Source organism: Humulus lupulus, chromosome 7, assembly GCF_963169125.1.
Source record: "Humulus lupulus chromosome 7, drHumLupu1.1, whole genome shotgun sequence".
Lineage (NCBI taxonomy): Eukaryota > Viridiplantae > Streptophyta > Magnoliopsida > Rosales > Cannabaceae > Humulus > Humulus lupulus.
This window is the reverse complement of record NC_084799.1, coordinates 122,223,314-122,229,334: the sequence shown is the minus strand read 5'-3', so window position 1 is coordinate 122,229,334 and position 6,021 is coordinate 122,223,314. Positions and strand designations below refer to the sequence as shown.

Sequence of the window (6,021 nt, the reverse complement as noted above, 5' to 3'; positions counted from 1 at the left end):
GCCTGCTTTACTTATAGGAGTATTAGTCATCTGAGGAACAACTGCCAACAAGACAGGAAAATATAACCAAGGCAGGGCAACAGCCTCACTCCAGCCAGATTATTTACCTTGACCCAAAATGAGGCTGAGGCTAGTCCCTCGGTCGTGACAGGTCAGATTTTTAGTGACTATTATTCATTTACTGCATTGATTGATTCAGGGGCCTCATTTGTTTGTATCTGCTAGAGTGATATATCATTTGTCTAGACCTAGTGATTTGTATGCTAGGGGATTCAAGACTTTGTTGCCAACTGAGGAATTGGTAGTCTCTAGGAAATGGGATAGAGCACTGCCAGTTGAGAAAGACAGTGGAGTTTTCTGTAGATCTGACTGAGCTAGCGATGGATGTCTTTTATATGACCCTAGGGATGGACTTGTTATCAAAATACGGGGCAACGATAGACTGGAAGCAGAGAATGGTGACTGATATCACCCAATAACTCCTTAGCGGTCGTATATAGTAATCGAGCTATGTCGTATCCACAGAGAGATAAAATACAAGTAAAAAGAAAGATTAGTAAATTAAAAATAATATAACTTTGAAAAAGAATATATACTTTTGTAACATTAAATACACAAAATCGAGGAATTAAAATCATAAAGAAAATATGGAAGGCATAAGTTTCATTCATGCAAACATATATATTTTAATAAAACTGATTCATTATACTCAACTATAATTCTACACCATTAATTATAGTTGGAAAATATATATAATAAAGCTCACCTTAAAATATGTTTTTAATTAAATTATACTAACTGCTTGTCATGGGCCGCTTTCATTTTGGCCTTGTAGATCCTAGAGTTGTCATAGGCATCGTTTCTTTATTGTTCAATTTCTGACAACTGAAGCTTACGATTAAGTCCTGCTGCCTTGAGATCAAAATTTAGGCTTTTAACTTCCCAATAAGCTTTGTGTTCTAGCTCAACAGGAAGGTGGTAGGCTTTACCATAGACTAGCCTATAAGGAGACATTCCAAGCTGAGTTTTGTAAGCAGTGCGGTATGCCCAAAGAGCATCAAGAAGTCGTGAGGACCAATCTTTGTGGTCAGGATTAACCGTCTTTTCTAAGATTTGCTTAATTTCTCAGTTGGCTAACTCAGCTTCGCCATTTGTCTGTGGGTGATAAGGCAATGAAACCTTATGAATTACACCATAGTTTTGCATTAAGGTCTCGAAAGAATAGTTGCAAAAATGGGTGCCTTGATCACTTATGATAGCTCATGGTGTGCCAAACCTAGATAACACATTTTCCTTTAAGAATTTAACAACAGTTGTGTTATCATTATTTCGACAAGGCATAGCTTCCACCCATTTTGAGACATAGTCTATGGCGAGGAGAATGTAAAGGTAGCCAGAAGAAGGTGGAAATGGTCCCATAAAGTCTATCCCCCAACAATCGAATATTTCTATTACAAGAATTGGGTTTAATGGCATCATATGTCGCCGGGACAAAGCACCTAATTTCTGACACCTTTTACATGATCAACAGAAATTGTTAGTGTCTTTGAACAAAGTGGGCCAATAAAGACCACACTGTAAGATTTTTCAAGCAATCTTTTTCATAGAAAAATGACCACCACAAGCTTCATTATGACAAAAGTTCAGAAAACTAAAAATTTCATCACCTGGAATGCGAAGTCTCATAATTTGTTCGGGACAATACTTAAATAGATATGGATCATCCCAATAGAAGTTATGAACCTCGACCAAAAATTTACATTTAGCTTGTGCACTCCATGCAGTTGGAAGTTTGCCAGTCACTAAGTAATTAACAATATGAGCATACCATGGCAACTTAGTGACTGAGAACAGATGTTCATCAGGGAAGTCATCTCGAATGGCTGGGCCATCAGCGGAATCCAAAAATTCAAGACGAGATAAGTGGTCTGCTACCATGTTTTCAACTCCTTTCTTGTCTTTTATGGTCAGATTAAATTCCTGTCACAGAAGGATCCACCTAATTAAATGCGCCTTAGCATCCTTTTTGGAAAGGAGGTATTTCAAGGCGGAATGGTCCGTAAAGACTGTGATAGGTGAACCAATTAGGTAGGAATGAAACTTGTCAAGTGCGAATACTACAACAAGTAAATATTTTTCAGTGGTAGAATAGTTCATTTGAGCACTGTTAAGAGTTCTACTTGCATAATAAACAACGAAGGGCTTCCCTTCCCTTCTTTGACCTAAGACGACCCCTATAGCATAATTGCTAGCATCACACATGACTTCGAATGGTAAGTTCCAATCTGGTGGCTGAATGATAAGGGCGGAAGTGATTTTGGAACGAGCATTCAGAAAGATTCCTCACACTTAGGTGTTCAACTGTACACAACATATTTTGCTAAGAGGTTTGACAAAGGGCGAGCAATTGTCGAGAAATTTTGTATGAACCTCCTATAGAATCCTGCATGCCCAAGAAAATATCGAATGTATTTAACAGTCTTGGGGGTGGGCAGCTTTGATATGAATTCATTCTTTGATTGATCAACCTCAATTCCTTGTTCCGACACGACATTCCCCAAGACTATGCCTGATGGCACCATTAAATGACACTTTTCCCAGTTGAGTACCAAGCCCTTCTCTTTGCAACGTTTAAGCACAGACTCTAAATTGAGAATGCTTGACAGAAATGAATCTCCAAAGACTATCAAATCATCCATGAATACTTCCATATATTTCTTGATCATATCACTAAATATGCTCATCATGCATCGTTGGAAAGTGGTTGGAGCATTGCACAGACCAAATGGCATACGCCGAATGGCAAAAGTACCAAAAGGACAAGTGAATGTGGTCTTATCTTGATCTTCTAAGGCAATCTCGATTTGGTAATACCCTGAATACCCATGGAGAAAACTATAGAAAGGATGACCTGCCACACGTTCCAATATTTGATCGATGAATGGAAGTGGAAAATGGTCTTTGTGGGTGACTACATTTAATTTTCTATAATCAATGCACATGCACCACCCAGTTGTGACCTTGGTAGGAACAAGTTCACCTTTTTCATTTTGTACCACTGTTACCCCAGATTTCTTGGGAACAACCTGAGTTGGGCTGACCCATTTACTGTCAGCAACAGGATAGATTATGCCAGAATCAAGAAGTTTCAAGACTTCAGTCTTTACTACTTCCTTCATCATTGGGTTCAATCTTCTTTGAGGGTCACGATGTGGTATAGCCCCGTCTTCCAATTGAATGTGATGGGAGCAAATTAAAGGACTAATACCTTTGATGTCAGCTATCGTCCATCGTAATGTATCTCTTTGGTCTTGCAACACATTAATGAGTTGGCGCTCTTGTGTGGCATTGATCTTGTAGGATATTATGACAGGAAAAGTGTTGTCAGCTCCCAGGAAAACATGCTTAAGACCCTCGGGAAGTTGTGCCAACTTTGGTTGAGGAGCTTGTTCAATGGATGGTTTTGGTGTTTCTCGATCTTGAGGGAGTTCCTCAAAGATTGGATTCCAAAACATGGTTCCTCTAGCCTGTGAGTGTTTGACGATTTCAGGGTTGATTTTGGACTCATCAGGCTCAGAACTTTCTAAAATTTGGAAGAGGTGATTAAAATGATTAGACGTGTATTTCGTTTCAACCTCTTCCGAAATAAGTGTATCAATCAGATATGATTGGAAACACTCATCGTTATCAGGTGGTTGTTTGCCGATATGGAAAACATTCACTTCTAAAGTCATGTTCTCGAAATAGATTTTCATGAGACCATTCCTACAGTTAATGAGTACATTTTCTGTTACGAGGAAAGGTCTACCAAGAATGATGGGAATTTTGGACTCTATACTCACTTCAGATTGAGTGTCCAAGATGAGAAAATCAACAGAGTAATAGAATTTTTCAATTTGAATAAGAACGTCTTCTACTATTCCCCGAGGTTTCTTAATTGATCGATCGGCCAATTGTAGCACCACAGATGTGGGCTTGAGTTCTCCTAGACCTAATTGCAAGTATATTGAATATGGCATGAGATTTACACTTGCTCCTAAGTCTAGAAGGGCTTGACCAAATTCCTGCTCCCCAATTTGACATGAGATGGTGGGACAACCAGGATCTTTGTACTTAGGCGGTGTCTTGCAGTCAATTACCGTGCTAGCTTGTTCCGCCAAGAATTCAGTTTTCTTGACATGGTGCTTTCTTTTAACAGTGTACAAATCCTTGATAAGCTTGGCATAAGCCGACACTTGTTTGATCACATGCAACAATGGCAAGTTGATCTTCACTTGTGTTAAAAGGTCTAGGATTTCACCATGATTTTCCAGTACCTTTCCAGTGGATTTCAAAGCTTGAGGAAAGGGTGCCTTTACTGGAATGCTTATTGGCACATCATTATCTGGAGCGAGCATTGACGTACTCGTTGTCTTAGTTAACGGTGAAACCGCACTTTGACCACTTCAAGTGGAGATGGCATTAACCTCTTTGAAATTTGAATCTGGAGAGGAGGAGGTTTGTGCCATGTGTTGCCCTTTTTGATGGATTAGAGGTTGAGCGGGAATTCTACCATGCTCTTGAATTGCCAAAGTAGTGTTTAGCTTTGTCATTTGGATTTTCATGTCTTTCATTTCCTCTACCATTTGTGTGAAACAAGATTTGAGCTCTTGAGTTGAGGCTATTTGAATTTGTGCAAGCATTTGCAAAGTATTCTCAAGAGAATTACTTGACTGCATGTTATTTTGAGGAGCAATGTATGATTATGGTGGTTGTTGCTGCTCAGGCCTCCATTGACTCCCAGATGCTTGGTTTGAATCCTTCTAGCAGAAATTTGGATGGTTGCGCCAATTGGGATTGTAAGTGTTTGAGAAAGGGTTATAAGGCTTCTTGTAATCCCCTAAAGAATTGCATTGTTCCTCATTTCCTCCTCTTAACTCACCAAGAGTTGGGCACTCTTGCGGTTGATGTTCCACCCCTCCACAGATAAAGCATAGATCTCGTGTCTCTACCTTTGCAACCATGTGGATTCCTCTACCTTCTTGAGATTTGAAAGCCTCGAATTTTTGTCTCAATGATTCAATTTGGCTTTTGACGTTGTCATCTTCCCTTAATTGATAGATTCTAGTTGATCGTGGCTTGTCCATAGGACTCAGTCCATTCCATGTGTAGGATCGTCGAGGTACTCAAAAGCTTCATCGGGATCTTTTTGAAGGAACTCGCCATTGCACATCATTTGTACGAATTGTCTTTGTCCGGTTGTGAGATCGTCATAGAAATAGCTGATCAAACGCCAGCTTTCATATGCATGATGTGGGCATTGATTTATCAAATCTCTAAACCTCTCCCAGACCTGATGGAAAGTTTCATGGTCTTTCTGGACGAAGGTAGAGATTTTCCTCTTAAGGCTTCTAGTCTCATGGGGCGGGAAATATTTGGCAAAGAATGCTTTTGTCATTTCGTCCCATGTTCCAATAGATCTAGGCCTTAAGGAATACAACCAACTTTTTGCTTTGTCTTTGAGAGAGAAAGGAAAAAAATTCAATCTCACAATGTTGGTAAGATCAGCTCGGTTGTTGAATGTAGCCACCACCTCTTCGAATTCCCGTATATGCACGTACGGACTCTCATTTTCCAACCCATGGAAGGTTGGTAAGAGGTTAATCATGCCGGGTTTGAAATCAAAATTTGGCATATTGTTGGGATACATTATGGATGAAGGTGTGGCTATACACGTAGGATGTAAATAATCTTGTAGCGTTCTTGGTTGGACTTCATCTTGATGAGCCATCGTGGGTGGTTCAGGAAGTCTCGGCGAATCGGGAGTGTTTAAATGAATGGAAGAAAACGACGAACTAGGAGAGTTTTCTAAAGTTTCTACTTGTTGTCTCATGAATCTCCCTAGTGCGTCTCTGTTTCGTGGCATAAATATTTTGTTTATTTGTTTAAGTATTATAAGTGCAAGTGTGTAATAGTGTAATAAGTATACACCAAAAATATTCCCAGGCCAATTGGGAAGGCTGCCAAGGTACCACTTTAGGC

General features: G+C 39.6%; 1 non-coding gene across 1 annotated transcript; it reads left to right on the top strand.

Annotated features, from left to right (window-relative positions):
* The first annotated feature begins 5,283 nt into the window (after positions 1-5,283).
* Positions 5,284-5,389, top strand: LOC133793084 (small nucleolar RNA R71). Its single transcript, XR_009874545.1, has one exon. It is a non-coding gene; the product is annotated as a small nucleolar RNA R71 (small nucleolar RNA).
* The last annotated feature ends 632 nt before the right edge of the window (positions 5,390-6,021 follow it).